We start from the raw sequence: 20,572 nt of genomic DNA on the forward strand, positions 1-20,572 counted from the left end.
GACAAAGAACACAGTTCATTACTGAAATGCTCTAATTGAGCTGTTAGAATGTCAGAAACAAGCTTTCTGAGCTGAAAACTGCATTTTGTGACAAAGTGCATCAGAGGATGATGAGAAATTCAGTTTTGACAAACAACACAGTTCATTACTGAAATGCTCTAGTTGAGCTGTTAGAATGTCAGAAACGAGCTTTCTGAGCTGAAAACTGCATTTTGTGAAAAAAGGCATCAGTGGATGATGAGAAATTCAGTTTTGACAAAGAACACTGTTCATTACTAAATGCTCTAAATGGAGCTGTTGGAATGTCAGAAACAAGCTTTCTGAGCTGAAAACTGCATTTTGTGACAAAGTGCATCAGTGAATGATGAGAATGTCAGTTTTGACAAAGAACACTGTTCATTACTGAAATGCTCTAATTGAGCTGTTAGAATGTCAGAAACAAGCTTTCTGAGCTGAAAACTGCATTTTGTGACAGAGTGCATCAGTGAATGATGAGAATGTCAGTTTTGACAAAGAACACTTTTCATTACTAAAATGCTCTAATTGAGCTGTTAGAATGTCAGAAACAAGCTTTCTGAGCTGACAACTGCATTTTGTGACAAAAGGCATCAGTGGATGATGAGAATGTCAGTTTTGACAAAGAACACTGTTCATTACTAAATGCTCTAAGAAATGCTCTAATTGGAGCTGTTGGAATGTCAGAAACAAGCTTTCTGAGCTGAAAACTATATTTTGTGAAAAAAGGCATAAGTGGATGATGAGAAATTCAGTTTTGACAAAGAACACAGTTCATTACTAAAATGCTCTAATTGAGCTGTTAGAATGTCAGAAACAAGCTTTCTGAGCTGAAATCTGCATTTTGTGACAGAGTGCATCAGAGGATGATGAGAAATCCAGTTTTGACAAAGAACACAGTCCATTACAGAAATGCTCTAGTTGAGCTGTTAGAATGTCAGAAACGAGCTTTCTGAGCTGAAAACTGCATTTTGTGACAAAGTGCATCAGTGGATGATGAGAATGTCAGTTTTGACAAAGAACACTGTTCATTACTAAAATGCTCTAATTGAGCTGTTAGAATGTCAGAAACAAGCTTTCTGAGCTGACAACTGCATTTTGTGACAAAAGGCATCAGTGGATGATGAGAATGTCAGTTTTGACAAAGAACACTGTTCATTACTAAATGCTCTAATTGGAGCTGTTGGAATGTCAGAAACAAGCTTTCTGAGCTGAAAACTATATTTTGTGAAAAAAGGCATCAGTGGATGATGAGAAATTCAGTTTTGACAAAGAACACAGTTCATTACAGAAATGCTCTAATTGAACTGTTAGAATGTCAGAAACAAGCTTTCTGAGCTGAAAACTGCATTTTGTGACAGAGTGCATCAGTGAATGATGAGAATGTCAGTTTTGACAAAGAACACTGTTCATTACTAAAATGCTCTAATTGAGCTGTTAGAATGTCAGAAACAAGCTTTCTGAGCTGAAAACTGCATTTTGTGACAGAGTGCATCAGTGAATGATGAGAATGTCAGTTTTGACAAAGAACACTGTACATTACTAAATGCTCTAATTGGAGCTGTTGCAATGTCAGAAACAAGCTTTCTGAGCTGAAAACTATATTTTGTGAAAAAAGGCATCAGTAGATGATGAGAAATTCAGTTTTGACAAAGAACACAGTTCATTACAGAAATGCTCTAATTGAGCTGTTAGAATGTCAGAAACAAGCTTTCTGAGCTGAAAACTGCATTTTGTGACAAAAGGCATCAGTGGATGATGAGAATGTCAGTTTTGACAAAGAACACAGTTCATTACTGAAATGCTCTAATTGAGCTGTTAGAATGTCAGAAACAAGCTTTCTGAGCTGAAAACTGCATTTTGTGACAGAGTGCATCAGTGAATGATGAGAATGTCAGTTTTGACAAAGTACACTGTTCATTACTAAAATGCTCTAATTGAGCTGTTAGAATGTCAGAAACAAGCTTTCTGAGCTGAAAACTGTATTTTGTGACAAAATGCATCAGAGGATGATGAGAAATCCAGTTTTGACAAAGAACACAGTCCATTACAGAAATGCTCTAGTTGAGCTGTTAGAATGTCAGAAACGAGCTTTCTGAGCTAAAAACTGCATTTTGTGACAAAGTGCATCAGTGGATGATGAGAATGTCAGTTTTGACAAAGAACACTGTTCATTACTAAAATGCTCTAATTGAGCTGTTAGAATGTCAGAAACAAGCTTTCTGAGCTGACAACTGCATTTTGTGACAAAAGGCATCAGTGGATGATGAGAATGTCAGTTTTGACAAAGAACACTGTTCATTACAGAAATGCTCTAATTGAGCTGTTAGAATGTCAGAAACAAGCTTTCTGAGCTGAAAACTGCATTTTGTGACAAAAGGCATCAGTGGATGATGAGAATGTCAGTTTTGACAAAGAACACAGTTCATTACAGAAATGCTCTAATTGAGCTGTTAGAATGTCAGAAACAATCTTTCTGAGCTGAAAACTGCATTTTGTGACAGAGTGCATCAGTGAATGATGAGAATGTCAGTTTTGACAAAGAAGACTGTTCATTACTAAAATGCTCTAATTGAGCTGTTAGAATGTCAGAAACAAGCTTTCTGAGCTGAAAACTGCATTTTGTGACAGAGTGCATCAGTGAATGATGAGAATGTCAGTTTTGACAAAGAACACTGTTCATTACTAAAATGCTCTAATTGAGCTGTTAGAATGTCAGAAACAAGCTTTCTGAGCTGACAACTGCATTTTGTGACAAAAGACATCAGTGGATGATGAGAATGTCAGTTTTGACAAAGAACACTGTTCATTACTAAATGCTCTAATTGGAGCTGTTGGAATGTCAGAAACAAGCTTTCTGAGCTGAAAACTATATTTTGTGAAAAAAGGCATCAGTGGATGATGAGAAATTCAGTTTTGACAAAGAACACTGTTCATTACAGAAATGCTCTAATTGAGCTGTTAGAATGTCAGAAACAAGCTTTCTGAGCTGAAAACTGCATTTTGTGACAAAAGGCATCATTGGATGATGAGAATGTCAGTTTTGACAAAGAACACAGTTCATTACTGAAATGCTCTAATTGAGCTGTTAGAATGTCAGAAACAAGCTTTCTGAGCTGAAAACTGCATTTTGTGACAGAGTGCATCAGTGAATGATGAGAATGTCAGTTTTGACAAAGAACACTGTTCATTACTAAAATGCTCTAATTGAGCTGTTAGAATGTCAGAAACAAGCTTTCTGAGCTGAAAACTGCATTTTGTGACAGAGTGCATCAGTGAATGATGAGAATGTCAGTTTTGACAAAGAACCCTGTTCATTACTAAAATGCTCTAATTGAGCTGTTAGAATGTCAGAAACAAGCTTTCTGAGCTGAAAACTGCATTTTGTGACAGAGTGCATCAGTGAATGATGAGAATGTCAGTTTTGACAAAGAACACTGTTCATTACTAAATGCTCTAATTGAGCTGTTGGAATGTCAGAAACAAGCTTTCTGAGCTGAAAACTATATTTTGTTAAAAAAGGCATCAGTGGATGATGAGAAATTCAGTTTTGACAAAGAACACAGTTCATTACAGAAATGCTCTAATTGAGCTGTTAGAATGTCAGAAACAAGCTTTCTGAGCTGAAAACTGCATTTTGTGACAGAGTGCATCAGTGGATGATGAGAATGTCAGTTTTGACAAAGAACACTGTTCATTACTAAATGCTCTAATTGGAGCTGTTGGAATGTCAGAAACAAGCTTTCTGAGCTGAAAACTATATTTTGTGAAAAAAGGCATCAGTGGATGATGAGAATGTCAGTTTTGACAAAGAACACTGTTCATTACTAAAAATGCTCTAATTGAGCTGTTAGAATGTCAGAAACAAGCTGTCTGAGCTGAAAACTGCATTTTGTAACAAAGTGCATCAGTGGATGATGAGAAATTCAGTTTTGACAAACAACACAGTTCATTACTGAAATGCTCTAATTGAGCTGTTAGAATGTCAGAAACAAGCTTTCTGAGCTGAAAACTGCATTTTGTGACAAAGTGCATCAGTGGATGATGAGAAATTCAGTTTTGACAAAGAACACTGTTCATTACTAAATGCTCTAATTGGAGCTGTTGGAATGTCAGAAACAAGCTTTCTGAGCTGAAAACTCTATTTTGTGAAAAAAGGCAGGATGATGAGAAATTCAGTTTTGACAAAGAACACAGTTCATTACAGAAATGCTCTAATTGAGCTGTTAGAATGTCAGAAACAAGCTTTCTGAGCTGAAAACTGCATTTTGTGACAAAAGGCATCAGTGGATGATGAGAATGTCAGTTTTGACAAAGAACACAGTTCATTACTGAAATGCTCTAATTGAGCTGTTAGAATGTCAGAAACAAGCTTTCTGAGCTTAAAACTGCATTTTGTGACAGAATGCATCAGTGAATGATGAGAATGTCAGTTTTGACAAAGAACACTGTTCATTACTAAAATGCTCTAATTGAGCTGTTAGAATGTCAGAAACAAGCTTTCTGAGCTGAAAACTGCATTTTGTGACAGAGTGCATCAGTGAATGATGAGAATGTCAGTTTTGACAAAGAACCCAGTTCATTACTAAAATGCTCTAATTGAGCTGTTAGAATGTCAGAAACAAGCTTTCTGAGCTGAAAACTGCATTTTGTGACAGAGTGCATCAGTGGATGATGATAATGTCAGTTTTGAAAAAGTAAACTGTTCATTACTAAAATGCTCTAATTGAGCTGTTAGAATTTCAGAAAGAAGCTTTCTGAGCTGAAAACTGCATTTTGTGACAAAAGGCATCAGTGGATGATGAGAATGTCAGTTTTGACAAAGAACACTGTTCATTACTGAAATGCTCTAATTGAGCTGTTAGAATGTCAGAAACAAGCTGTCTGAGCTGAAAACTGCATTTTGTGACAAAGTGCATCAGTGGATGATGAGAATGTCAGTTTTGACAAAGAACACAGTTCATTACTGAAATGCTCTAATTGAGCTGTTAGAATGTCAGAAACAAGCTTTCTGAGCTGAAAACTGCATTTTGTGACAAAGTGCATCGGTGAATGATGAGAATGTCAGTTTTGACAAAGAACACTGTTCATTACTGAAATGCTCTAATTGAGCTGTTAGAATGTCAGAAACAAGCTTTCTGAGCTGACAACTGCATTTTGTGACAAAAGACATCAGTGGATGATGAGAATGTCAGTTTTGACAAAGAACTCTGTTCATTACTAAATGCTCTAATTGGAGCTGTTGGAATGTCAGAAACAAGCTTTCTGAGCTGAAAACTATATTTTGTGAAAAAAGGCATCAGTGGATGATGAGAAATTCTGTTTTGACAAAGAACACAGTTCATTACAGAAATGCTCTAATTGAGCTGTTAGAATGTCAGAAACAAGCTTTCTGAGCTGAAAACTGCATTTTGTGACAAAAGGCATCATTGGATGATGAGAATGTCAGTTTTGACAAAGAACACAGTTCATTACTGAAATGCTCTAATTGAGCTGTTAGAATGTCAGAAACAAGCTTTCTGAGCTGAAAACTGCATTTTGTGACAGAGTGCATCAGTGAATGATGAGAATGTCAGTTTTGACAAAGAACACTGTTCATTACTAAAATGCTCTAATTGAGCTGTTAGAATGTCAGAAACAAGCTTTCTGATCTGAAAACTGTATTTTGTGACAAAATGCATTAGAGGATGATGAGAAATCCAGTTTTGACAAAGAACACTGTTAATTACTAAAATGCTCTAATTGAGCTGTTAGAATGTCGGAAACAAGCTGTCTGAGCTGAAAACTGCATTTTGTGACAAAAGGCATCAGTGGATGATGAGAATGTCAGTTTTGACAAAGAACACTGTTCATTACTAAATGCTCTAAATGGAGCTGTTGGAATGTCAGAAACAAGCTTTCTGAGCTGAAAACTATATTTTGTGAAAAAAGGCATCAGTGGATGATGAGAAATTCAGTTTTGACAAAGAACACAGTTAATTACAGAAATGCTTTAATTGAGCTGTTAGAATGTCAGAAACAAGCTTTCTGAGCTGAAAACTATATTTTGTGAAAAAAGGCATCAGTGGATGATGAGAAATTCAGTTTTGACAAAGAACACAGTTCATTACAGAAATGCTCTAATTGAGCTGTTAGAATGTCAGAAACAAGCTTTCTGAGCTGAAAACTGCATTTTGTGACAGAGTGCATCAGTGAATGATGAGAATGTCAGTTTTGACAAAGAACACTGTTCATTACTAAAATGCTCTAATTGAGCTGTTAGAATGTCAGAAACAAGCTTTCTGAGCTGAAAACTGCATTTTGTGACAGAGTGCATCAGTGAATGATGAGAATGTCAGTTTTGACAAAGAACACTGTACATTACTAAATGCTCTAATTGGAGCTGTTGGAATGTCAGAAACAAGCTTTCTGAGCTGAAAACTATATTTTGTGAAAAAAGGCATCAGTGGATGATGAGAAATTCAGTTTTGACAAAGAACACAGTTCATTACAGAAATGCTCTAATTGAGCTGTTAGAATGTCAGAAACAAGCTTTCTGAGCTGAAAACTGCATTTTGTGACAAAAGGCATCAGTGGATGATGAGAATGTCAGTTTTGACAAAGTACACTGTTCATTACTAAAATGCTCTAATTGAGCTGTTAGAATGTCAGAAACAAGCTTTCTGAGCTGAAAACTGCATTTTGTGACAGAGTGCATCAGTGAATGATGAGAATGTCAGTTTTGACAAAGTACACTGTTCATTACTAAAATGCTCTAATTGAGCTGTTAGAATGTCAGAAACAAGCTTTCTGAGCTGAAAACTGTATTTTGTGACAAAATGCATCAGAGGATGATGAGAAATCCAGTTTTGACAAAGAACACAGTCCATTACAGAAATGCTCTAGTTGAGCTGTTAGAATGTCAGAAACGAGCTTTCTGAGCTGAAAACTGCATTTTGTGACAAAGTGCATCAGTGGATGATGAGAATGTCAGTTTTTGACAAAGAACACTGTTCATTACTAAAATGCTCTAATTGAGCTGTTAGAATGTCAGAAACAAGCTTTCTGAGCTGACAACTGCATTTTGTGACAAAAGGCATCAGTGGATGATGAGAATGTCAGTTTTGACAAAGAACACTGTTCATTACAGAAATGCTCTAATTGAGCTGTTAGAATGTCAGAAACAAGCTTTCTGAGCTGAAAACTGCATTTTGTGACAAAAGGCATCAGTGGATGATGAGAATGTCAGTTTTGACAAAGAACACAGTTCATTACTGAAATGCTCTAATTCAGCTGTTAGAATGTCAGAAACAAGCTTTCTGAGCTGAAAACTGCATTTTGTGACAGAGTGCATCAGTGAATGATGAGAATGTCAGTTTTGACAAAGTACACTGTTCATTACTAAAATGCTCTAATTGAGCTGTTAGAATGTCAGAAACAAGCTTTCTGAGCTGAAAACTGCATTTTGTGACAAAGTGCATCAGTGGATGATGAGAATGTCAGTTTTGACAAAGAACACTGTTCATTACTAAAATGCTCTAATTGAGCTGTTAGAATGTCAGAAACAAGCTTTCTGAGCTGACAACTGCATTTTGTGACAAAAGACATCAGTGGATGATGAGAATGTCAGTTTTGACAAAGAACACTGTTCATTACTAAATGCTCTAATTGGAGCTGTTGGAATGTCAGAAACAAGCTTTCTGAGCTGAAAACTATATTTTGTGAAAAAAGGCATCAGTGGATGATGAGAAATTCTGTTTTGACAAAGAACACAGTTCATTACAGAAATGCTCTAATTGAGCTGTTAGAATGTCAGAAACAAGCTTTCTGAGCTGAAAACTGCATTTTGTGACAAAAGGCATCATTGGATGATGAGAATGTCAGTTTTGACAAAGACACAGTTCATTACTGAAATGCTCTAATTGAGCTGTTAGAATGTCAGAAACAATCTTTCTGAGCTGAAAACTGCATTTTGTGACAGAGTGCATCAGTGAATGATGAGAATGTCAGTTTTGACAAAGAAGACTGTTCATTACTAAAATGCTCTAATTGAGCTGTTAGAATGTCAGAAACAAGCTTTCTGAGCTGAAAACTGCATTTTGTGACAGAGTGCATCAGTGAATGATGAGAATGTCAGTTTTGACAAAGAACACTGTTCATTACTAAAATGCTCTAATTGAGCTGTTAGAATGTCAGAAACAAGCTTTCTGAGCTGACAACTGCATTTTGTGACAAAAGACATCAGTGGATGATGAGAATGTCAGTTTTGACAAAGAACACTGTTCATTACTAAATGCTCTAATTGGAGCTGTTGGAATGTCAGAAACAAGCTTTCTGAGCTGAAAACTATATTTTGTGAAAAAAGGCATCAGTGGATGATGAGAAATTCAGTTTTGACAAAGAACACAGTTCATTACAGAAATGCTCTAATTGAGCTGTTAGAATGTCAGAAACAAGCTTTCTGAGCTGAAAACTGCATTTTGTGACAAAAGGCATCATTGGATGATGAGAATGTCAGTTTTGACAAAGAACACAGTTCATTACTGAAATGCTCTAATTGAGCTGTTAGAATGTCAGAAACAAGCTTTCTGAGCTGAAAACTGCATTTTGTGACAGAGTGCATCAGTGAATGATGAGAATGTCAGTTTTGACAAAGAACCCTGTTCATTACTAAAATGCTCTAATTGAGCTGTTAGAATGTCAGAAACAAGCTTTCTGAGCTGAAAACTGCATTTTGTGACAGAGTGCATCAGTGAATGATGAGAATGTCAGTATTGACAAAGAACCCTGTTCATTACTAAAATGCTCTAATTGAGCTGTTAGAATGTCAGAAACAAGCTGTCTGAGCTGAAAACTGCATTTTGTGACAAAGTGCATCGGTGAATGATGAGAATGTCAGTTTTGACAAAGAACACTGTTCATTACTGAAATGCTCTAATTGAGCTGTTAGAATGTCAGAAACAAGCTTTCTGAGCTGACAACTGCATTTTGTGACAAAAGACATCAGTGGATGATGAGAATGTCAGTTTTGACAAAGAACACTGTTCATTACTAAATGCTCTAATTGGAGCTGTTGGAATGTCAGAAACAAGCTTTCTGAGCTGAAAACTATATTTTGTGAAAAAAGGCATCAGTGGATGATGAGAAATTCTGTTTTGACAAAGAACACAGTTCATTACAGAAATGCTCTAATTGAGCTGTAAGAATGTCAGAAACAAGCTTTCTGAGCTGAAAACTGCATTTTGTTAAAAAAGGCATCAGTGGATGATGAGAAATTCAGTTTTGACAAAGAACACAGTTCATTACAGAAATGCTCTAATTGAGCTGTTAGAATGTCAGAAACAAGCTTTCTGAGCTGAAAACTATATTTTGTGAAAAAAGGCATCAGTGGATGATGAGAAATTCAGTTTTGACAAAGAACACTGTTCATTACTAAAAATGCTCTAATTGAGCTGTTAGAATGTCAGAAACAAGCTGTCTGAGCTGAAAACTGCATTTTGTAACAAAGTGCATCAGTGGATGATGAGAAATTCAGTTTTGACAAACAACACAGTTCATTACTGAAATGCTCTAATTGAGCTGTTAGAATGTCAGAAACAAGCTTTCTGAGCTGAAAACTGCAATTTGTGACAAAGTGCATCAGTGGATGATGAGAAATTCAGTTTTGACAAAGAACACTGTTCATTACTAAATGCTCTAATTGGAGCTGTTGGAATGTCAGAAACAAGCTTTCTGAGCTGAAAACTCTATTTTGTGAAAAAAGGCAGGATGATGAGAAATTCAGTTTTGACAAAGAACACAGTTCATTACAGAAATGCTCTAATTGAGCTGTTAGAATGTCAGAAACAAGCTTTCTGAGCTGAAAACTGCATTTTGTGACAAAAGGCATCAGTGGATGATGAGAATGTCAGTTTTGACAAAGAAAACAGTTCATTACTGAAATGCTCTAATTGAGCTGTTAGAATGTCAGAAACAAGCTTTCTGAGCTGAAAACTCTATTTTGTGAAAAAAGGCAGGATGATGAGAAATTCAGTTTTGACAAAGAACACAGTTCATTACAGAAATGCTCTAATTGAGCTGTTAGAATGTCAGAAACAAGCTTTCTGAGCTGAAAACTGCATTTTGTGACAAAAGGCATCAGTGGATGATGAGAATGTCAGTTTTGACAAAGAACACAGTTCATTACTGAAATGCTCTAATTGAGCTGTTAGAATGTCAGAAACAAGCTTTCTGAGCTGAAAACTGCATTTTGTGACAGAGTGCATCAGTGAATGATGAGAATGTCAGTTTTGACAAAGAACCCAGTTCATTACTAAAATGCTCTAATTGAGCTGTTAGAATGTCAGAAACAAGCTTTCTGAGCTGAAAACTGCATTTTGTGACAGAGTGCATCAGTGGATGATGAGAATGTCAGTTTTGACAAAGTACACTGTTCATTACTAAAATGCTCTAATTGAGCTGTTAGAATTTCAGAAAGAAGCTTTCTGAGCTGAAAACTGCATTTTGTGACAAAAGGCATCAGTGGATGATGAGAATGTCAGTTTTGACAAAGAACACTGTTCATTACTGAAATGCTCTAATTGAGCTGTTAGAATGTCAGAAACAAGCTTTCTGAGCTGAAAACTGCATTTTGTGACAAAAGGCATCAGTGGATGATGAGAATGTCAGTTTTGACAAAGAACACAGTTCATTACAGAAATGCTCTAATTGAGCTGTTAGAATGTCAGAAACAAGCTTTCTGAGCTGAAAACTGCATTTTGTGACAAAAGGCATTAGTGGATGATGAGAATGTCAGTTTTGACAAAGAACACCGTTCATTACTGAAATGCTCTAATTGAGCTGTTAGAATGTCAGAAACAAGCTTTCTGAGCTGAAAACTGCATTTTGTGACAGAATGCATCAGTGAATGATGAGAATGTCAGTTTTGACAAAGAACACTGTTCATTACTAAAATGCTCTAATTGAGCTGTTAGAATGTCAGAAACAAGCTTTCTGAGCTGAAAACTGCATTTTGTGACAGAGTGCATCAGTGAATGATGAGAATGTCAGTTTTGACAAAGAACCCAGTTCATTACTAAAATGCTCTAATTGAGCTGTTAGAATGTCAGAAACAAGCTTTCTGAGCTGAAAACTGCATTTTGTGACAGAGTGCATCAGTGGATGATGAGAATGTCAGTTTTGACAAAGTACACTGTTCATTACTAAAATGCTCTAATTGAGCTGTTAGAATTTCAGAAAGAAGCTTTCTGAGCTGAAAACTGCATTTTGTGACAAAAGGCATCAGTGGATGATGAGAATGTCAGTTTTGACAAAGAACACTGTTCATTACTGAAATGCTCTAATTGAGCTGTTAGAATGTCAGAAACAAGCTTTCTGAGCTGACAACTGCATTTTGTGACAAAAGACATCAGTGGATGATGAGAATGTCAGTTTTGACAAAGAACACTGTTCATTACTAAATGCTCTAATTGGAGCTGTTGGAATGTCAGAAACAAGCTTTCTGAGCTGAAAACTATATTTTGTGAAAAAAAGGCATCAGTGGATGATGAGAAATTCTGTTTTGACAAAGAACACAGTTCATTACAGAAATGCTCTAATTGAGCTGTAAGAATGTCAGAAACAAGCTTTCTGAGCTGAAAACTGCATTTTGTTAAAAAAGGCATCAGTGGATGATGAGAAATTCAGTTTTGACAAAGAACACAGTTCATTACAGAAATGCTCTAATTGAGCTATTAGAATGTCAGAAACAAGCTTTCTGAGCTGAAAACTATATTTTGTGAAAAAAGGCATCAGTGGATGATGAGAAATTCAGTTTTGACAAAGAACACTGTTCATTACTAAAAATGCTCTAATTGAGCTGTTAGAATGTCAGAAACAAGCTGTCTGAGCTGAAAACTGCATTTTGTAACAAAGTGCATCAGTGGATGATGAGAAATTCAGTTTTGACAAACAACACAGTTCATTACTGAAATGCTCTAATTGAGCTGTTAGAATGTCAGAAACAAGCTTTCTGAGCTGAAAACTGCAATTTGTGACAAAGTGCATCAGTGGATGATGAGAAATTCAGTTTTGACAAAGAACACTGTTCATTACTAAATGCTCTAATTGGAGCTGTTGGAATGTCAGAAACAAGCTTTCTGAGCTGAAAACTCTATTTTGTGAAAAAAGGCAGGATGATGAGAAATTCAGTTTTGACAAAGAACACAGTTCATTACAGAAATGCTCTAATTGAGCTGTTAGAATGTCAGAAACAAGCTTTCTGAGCTGAAAACTGCATTTTGTGACAAAAGGCATCAGTGGATGATGAGAATGTCAGTTTTGACAAAGAACACAGTTCATTACTGAAATGCTCTAATTGAGCTGTTAGAATGTCAGAAACAAGCTTTCTGAGCTGAAAACTGCATTTTGTGACAGAATGCATCAGTGAATGATGAGAATGTCAGTTTTGACAAAGAACACTGTTCATTACTAAAATGCTCTAATTGAGCTGTTAGAATGTCAGAAACAAGCTTTCTGAGCTGAAAACTGCATTTTGTGACAGAGTGCATCAGTGAATGATGAGAATGTCAGTTTTGACAAAGAACCCAGTTCATTACTAAAATGCTCTAATTGAGCTGTTAGAATGTCAGAAACAAGCTTTCTGAGCTGAAAACTGCATTTTGTGACAGAGTGCATCAGTGGATGATGAGAATGTCAGTTTTGACAAAGTACACTGTTCATTACTAAAATGCTCTAATTGAGCTGTTAGAATTTCAGAAAGAAGCTTTCTGAGCTGAAAACTGCATTTTGTGACAAAAGGCATCAGTGGATGATGAGAATGTCAGTTTTGACAAAGAACACTGTTCATTACTAAATGCTCTAATTGAGCTGTTGGAATGTCAGAAACAAGCTTTCTGAGCTGAAAACTATATTTTGTTAAAAAAGCTCAAAAGCTCAACAACAAAGTACACTGTTCATTACTAAAATGCTCTAATTGAGCTGTTAGAATTTCAGAAAGAAGCTTTCTGAGCTGAAAACTGCATTTTGTGACAAAAGGCATCAGTGGATGATGAGAATGTCAGTTTTGACAAAGAACACTGTTCATTACTGAAATGCTCTAATTGAGCTGTTAGAATGTCAGAAACAAGCTTTCTGAGCTGAAAACTGCATTTTGTGACAAAAGGCATCAGTGGATGATGAGAATGTCAGTTTTGACAAAGAACACTGTTCATTACTAAAATGCTCTAATTGAGCTGTTAGAATGTCAGAAACAAGCTTTCTGAGCTGAAAACTGCATTTTGTGACAGAGTGCATCAGTGAATGATGAGAATGTCAGTTTTGACAAAGAACCCAGTTCATTACTAAAATGCTCTAATTGAGCTGTTAGAATGTCAGAAACAAGCTTTCTGAGCTGAAAACTGCATTTTGTGACAGAGTGCATCAGTGGATGATGAGAATGTCAGTTTTGACAAAGTACACTGTTCATTACTAAAATGCTCTAATTGAGCTGTTAGAATTTCAGAAAGAAGCTTTCTGAGCTGAAAACTGCATTTTGTGACAAAAGGCATCAGTGGATGATGAGAATGTCAGTTTTGACAAAGAACACTGTTCATTACTGAAATGCTCTAATTGAGCTGTTAGAATGTCAGAAACAAGCTTTCTGAGCTGACAACTGCATTTTGTGACAAAAGACATCAGTGGATGATGAGAATGTCAGTTTTGACAAAGAACACTGTTCATTACTAAATGCTCTAATTGGAGCTGTTGGAATGTCAGAAACAAGCTTTCTGAGCTGAAAACTATATTTTGTGAAAAAAAGGCATCAGTGGATGATGAGAAATTCTGTTTTGACAAAGAACACAGTTCATTACAGAAATGCTCTAATTGAGCTGTAAGAATGTCAGAAACAAGCTTTCTGAGCTGAAAACTGCATTTTGTTAAAAAAGGCATCAGTGGATGATGAGAAATTCAGTTTTGACAAAGAACACAGTTCATTACAGAAATGCTCTAATTGAGCTATTAGAATGTCAGAAACAAGCTTTCTGAGCTGAAAACTATATTTTGTGAAAAAAGGCATCAGTGGATGATGAGAAATTCAGTTTTGACAAAGAACACTGTTCATTACTAAAAATGCTCTAATTGAGCTGTTAGAATGTCAGAAACAAGCTGTCTGAGCTGAAAACTGCATTTTGTAACAAAGTGCATCAGTGGATGATGAGAAATTCAGTTTTGACAAACAACACAGTTCATTACTGAAATGCTCTAATTGAGCTGTTAGAATGTCAGAAACAAGCTTTCTGAGCTGAAAACTGCAATTTGTGACAAAGTGCATCAGTGGATGATGAGAAATTCAGTTTTGACAAAGAACACTGTTCATTACTAAATGCTCTAATTGGAGCTGTTGGAATGTCAGAAACAAGCTTTCTGAGCTGAAAACTCTATTTTGTGAAAAAAGGCAGGATGATGAGAAATTCAGTTTTGACAAAGAACACAGTTCATTACAGAAATGCTCTAATTGAGCTGTTAGAATGTCAGAAACAAGCTTTCTGAGCTGAAAACTGCATTTTGTGACAAAAGGCATCAGTGGATGATGAGAATGTCAGTTTTGACAAAGAACACAGTTCATTACTGAAATGCTCTAATTGAGCTGTTAGAATGTCAGAAACAAGCTTTCTGAGCTGAAAACTGCATTTTGTGACAGAATGCATCAGTGAATGATGAGAATGTCAGTTTTGACAAAGAACACTGTTCATTACTAAAATGCTCTAATTGAGCTGTTAGAATGTCAGAAACAAGCTTTCTGAGCTGAAAACTGCATTTTGTGACAGAGTGCATCAGTGAATGATGAGAATGTCAGTTTTGACAAAGAACCCAGTTCATTACTAAAATGCTCTAATTGAGCTGTTAGAATGTCAGAAACAAGCTTTCTGAGCTGAAAACTGCATTTTGTGACAGAGTGCATCAGTGGATGATGAGAATGTCAGTTTTGACAAAGTACACTGTTCATTACTAAAATGCTCTAATTGAGCTGTTAGAATTTCAGAAAGAAGCTTTCTGAGCTGAAAACTGCATTTTGTGACAAAAGGCATCAGTGGATGATGAGAATGTCAGTTTTGACAAAGAACACTGTTCATTACTAAATGCTCTAATTGAGCTGTTGGAATGTCAGAAACAAGCTTTCTGAGCTGAAAACTATATTTTGTTAAAAAAGCTCAAAAGCTCAACAACAAAGTACACTGTTCATTACTAAAATGCTCTAATTGAGCTGTTAGAATTTCAGAAAGAAGCTTTCTGAGCTGAAAACTGCATTTTGTGACAAAAGGCATCAGTGGATGATGAGAATGTCAGTTTTGACAAAGAACACTGTTCATTACTGAAATGCTCTAATTGAGCTGTTAGAATGTCAGAAACAAGCTTTCTGAGCTGAAAACTGCATTTTGTGACAAAAGGCATCAGTGGATGATGAGAATGTCAGTTTTGACAAAGAACACAGTTCATTACAGAAATGCTCTAATTGAGCTGTTAGAATGTCAGAAACAAGCTTTCTGAGCTGAAAACTGCATTTTGTGACAAAAGGCATTAGTGGATGATGAGAATGTCAGTTTTGACAAAGAACACAGTTCATTACTGAAATGCTCTAATTGAGCTGTTAGAATGTCAGAAACAAGCTTTCTGAGCTGAAAACTGCATTTTGTGACAGAATGCATCAGTGAATGATGAGAATGTCAGTTTTGACAAAGAACACTGTTCATTACTAAAATGCTCTAATTGAGCTGTTAGAATGTCAGAAACAAGCTTTCTGAGCTTAAAACTGCATTTTGTGACAGAGTGCATCAGTGGATGATGAGAATGTCAGTTTTGACAAAGTACACTGTTCATTACTAAAATGCTCTAATTGAGCTGTTAGAATTTCAGAAAGAAGCTTTCTGAGCTGAAAACTGCATTTTGTGACAAAAGGCATCAGTGGATGATGAGAATGTCAGTTTTGACAAAGAACACTGTTCATTACTGTAATGCTCTAATTGAGCTGTTAGAATGTCAGAAACAAGCTTTCTGAGCTGACAACTGCATTTTGTGACAAAAGGCATCAGTGGATGATGAGAATGTCAGTTTTGACAAAGAACACTGTTCATTACTGAAATGCTCTAATTGAGCTGTTAGAATGTCAGAAACAAGCTGTCTGAGCTGAAAACTGCATTTTGTGACAAAGTGCATCGGTGAATGATGAGAATGTCAGTTTTGACAAAGAACACTGTTCATTACTGAAATGCTCTAATTGAGCTGTTAGAATGTCAGAAACAAGCTTTCTGAGCTGACAACTGCATTTTGTGACAAAAGACATCAGTGGATGATGAGAATGTCAGTTTTGACAAAGAACACTGTTCATTACTAAATGCTCTAATTGGAGCTGTTGGAATGTCAGAAACAAGCTTTCTGAGCTGAAAACTATATTTTGTGAAAAAAGGCATCAGTGGATGATGAGAAATTCTGTTTTGACAAAGAACACAGTTCATTACAGAAATGCTCTAATTGAGCTGTTAGAATGTCAGAAACAAGCTTTCTGAGCTGAAAACTGCATTTTGTGACAAAAGGCATCATTGGATGATGAGAATGTCAGTTTTGACAAAGAACACAGTTCATTACTGAAATGCTCTAATTGAGCTGTTAGAATGTCAGAAACAAGCTTTCCGAGCTGAAAACTGCATTTTGTGACAGAGTGCATCAGTGAATGATGAGAATGTCAGTTTTGACAAAGAACACTGTTCATTACTAAAATGCTCTAATTGAGCTGTTAGAATGTCAGAAACAAGCTTTCTGATCTGAAAACTGTATTTTGTGACAAAATGCATTAGAGGATGATGAGAAATCCAGTTTTGACAAAGAACACTGTTAATTACTAAAATGCTCTAATTGAGCTGTTAGAATGTCGGAAACAAGCTGTCTGAGCTGAAAACTGCATTTTGTGACAAAAGGCATCAGTGGATGATGAGAATGTCAGTTTTGACAAAGAACACTGTTCATTACTAAATGCTCTAATTGGAGCTGTTGGAATGTCAGAAACAAGCTTTCTGAGCTGAAAACTATATTTTGCGAAAAAAGGCATCAGTGGATGATGAGAAATTCAGTTTTGACAAAGAACACAGTTCATTACAGAAATGCTCTAATTGAGCTGTTAGAATGTCAGAAACAAGCTTTCTGAGCTGAAAACTGCATTTTGTGACAAAAGGCATCAGTGGATGATGAGAATGTCAGTTTTGACAAAGAACACAGTTCATTACTGAAATGCTCTAATTGAGCTGTTAGAATGTCAGAAACAAGCTTTCTGAGCTGAAAACTGCATTTTGTGACAGAGTGCATCAGTGGATGATGAGAATGTCAGTTTTGACAAAGAACACTGTTCATTACTAAATGCTCTAATTGGAGCTGTTGGAATGTCAGAAACAAGCTTTCTGAGCTGAAAACTATATTTTGTGAAAAAAGGCATCAGTGGATGATGAGAAATTCAGTTTTGACAAAGAACACTGTTCATTACTAAAATGCTCTAATTGAGCTGTTAGAATGTCAGAAACAAGCTGTCTGAGCTGAAAACTGCATTTTGTGACAAAGTGCATCAGTGGATGATGAGAATGTCAGGTTTGACAAAGAACACAGTTCATTACTGAAATGCTCTAATTGAGCTGTTAGAATGTCAGAAACAAGCTTTCTGAGCTGAAAACTGCATTTTGTGACAAAAGGCATCAGTGGATGATGAGAAATTCAGTTTTGACAAAGAACACTGTTCATTACTAAATGCTCTAAATGGAGCTGTTGGAATGTCAGAAACAAGCTTTCTGAGCTGAAAACTGCATTTTGTGACAAAGTGCATCAGTGAATGATGAGAATGTCAGTTTTGACAAAGAACACTGTTGATTACTGAAATGCTCTAATTGAGCTGTTAGAATGTCAGAAACAAGCTTTCTGAGCTGAAAACTGCATTTTGTGACAGAGTGCATCAGTGAATGATGAGAATGTCAGTTTTGACAAAGAACACTGTTCATTACTAAAATGCTCTAATTGAGCTGTTAGAATGTCAGAAACAAGCTTTCTGAGCTGACAACTGCATTTTGTGACAAAAGGCATCAGTGGATGATGAGAATGTCAGTTTTGACAAAGAACACTGTTCATTACTAAATGCTCTAAGAAATGCTCTAATTGGAGCTGTTGGAATGTCAGAAACAAGCTTTCTGAGCTGAAAACTATATTTTGTGAAAAAAGGCATAAGTGGATGATGAGAAATTCAGTTTTGACAAAGAACACAGTTCATTACTAAAATGCTCTAATTGAGCTGTTAGAATGTCAGAAACAAGCTTTCTGAGCTGAAAACTGCATTTTGTGACAGAGTGCATCAGAGGATGATGAGAAATCCAGTTTTGACAAAGAACACAGTCCATTACAGAAATGCTCTAGTTGAGCTGTTAGAATGTCAGAAACGAGCTTTCTGAGCTGAAAACTGCATTTTGTGACAAAGTGCATCAGTGGATGATGAGAATGTCAGTTTTGACAAAGAACACTGTTCATTACTAAAATGCTCTAATTGAGCTGTTAGAATGTCAGAAACAAGCTTTCTGAGCTGACAACTGCATTTTGTGACAAAAGGCATCAGTGGATGATGAGAATGTCAGTTTTGACAAAGAACACTGTTCATTACTAAATGCTCTAATTGGAGCTGTTGGAATGTCAGAAACAAGCTTTCTGAGCTGAAAACTATATTTTGTGAAAAAAGGCATCAGTGGATGATGAGAAATTCAGTTTTGACAAAGAACACAGTTCATTACAGAAATGCTCTAATTGAACTGTTAGAATGTCAGAAACAAGCTTTCTGAGCTGAAAACTGCATTTTGTGACAGAGTGCATCAGTGAATGATGAGAATGTCAGTTTTGACAAAGAACCCAGTTCATTACTAAAATGCTCTAATTGAGCTGTTAGAATGTCAGAAACAAGCTTTCTGAGCTGACAACTGCATTTTGTGACAAAAGGCATCAGTGGATGATGAGAATGTCAGTTTTGACAAAGTACACTGTTCATTACTAAAATGCTCTAATTGAGCTGTTAGAATGTCAGAAACAAGCTTTCTGATCTGAAAACTGTATTTTGTGACAAAATGCATCAGAGGATGATGAGAAATCCAGTTTTGACAAAGAACACAGTCCATTACAGAAATGCTCTAGTTGAGCTGTTAGAATGTCAGAAACGAGCTTTCTGAGCTGAAAACTGCATTTTGTGACAAAGTGCATCAGTGGATGATGAGAATGTCAGTTTTGACAAAGAACACTGTTAATTACTAAAATGCTCTAATTGAGCTGTTTGAATGTCAGAAACAAGCTGTCTGAGCTGAAAACTGCATTTTGTGACAAAGTGCATCAGTGGATGATGAGAATGTCAGGTTTGACAAAGAACACTGTTCATTACTAAAATGCTCTAATTGAGCTGTTAGAATGTCAGAAACAACCTTTCTGAGCTGACAACTGCATTTTATGACAAAAGGCATCAGTGGATGATGAGAATGTCAGTTTTGACAAAGAACACTGTTCATTACTAAATGCTCTAATTGGAGCTGTTGGAATGTCAGAAACAAGCTTTCAGAGCTGAAAACTCTATTTTGTGAAAAAAGGCATCAGTGGATGATGAGAAATTCAGTTTTGACAAAGAACACAGTTCATTACAGAAATGCTCTAATTGAGCTGTTAGAATGTCAGAAACAAGCTTTCTGAGCTGAAAACTGCATTTTGTGACAAAAGGCATCAGTGGATGATGAGAATGTCAGTTTTGACAAAGAACACAGTTCATTACTGAAATGCTCTAATTGAGCTGTTAGAATGTCAGAAACAAGCTTTCTGAGCTGAAAACTGCATTTTGTGACAGAATGCATCAGTGAATGATGAGAATGTCATTTTTGACAAAGAACACTGTTCATTACTAAAATGCTCTAATTGAGCTGTTAGAATGTCAGAAACAAGCTTTCTGAGCTGAAAACTGCATTTTGTGACAGAGTGCATCAGTGAATGATGAGAATGTCAGTTTTGACAAAGAACCCAGTTCATTACTAAAATGCTCTAATTGAGCTGTTAGAATGTCAGAAACAAGCTTTCTGAGCTGAAAACTGCATTTTGTGACAGAGTTCATCAGTGGATGATGAGAATGTCAGTTTTGACAAAGTACACTGTTCATTACTAAAATGCTCTAATTGAGCTGTTAGAATTTCAGAAAGAAGCTTTCTGAGCTGAAAACTGCATTTTGTGACAAAAGGCATCAGTGGATGATGAGAATGTCAGTTTTGACAAAGAACACTGTTCATTACTGAAATGCTCTAATTGAGCTGTTAGAATGTCAGAAACAAGCTTTCTGAGCTGAAAACTGCATTTTGTGACAAAAGGCATCAGTGGATGATGAGAATGTCAGTTTTGACAAAGAACACTGTTCATTACTGAAATGCTCTAATTGAGCTGTTAGAATGTCAGAAACAAGCTGTCTGAGCTGAAAACTGCATCTTGTGACAAAGTGCATCAGTGGATGATGAGAATGTCAGTTTTGACAAAGAACACAGTTCATTACTGAAAT

This window comes from Barbatula barbatula (assembly GCF_947034865.1).
Source record: "Barbatula barbatula genome assembly, chromosome: 16".
NCBI classification, from domain to species: Eukaryota; Metazoa; Chordata; class Actinopteri; order Cypriniformes; family Nemacheilidae; genus Barbatula; species Barbatula barbatula.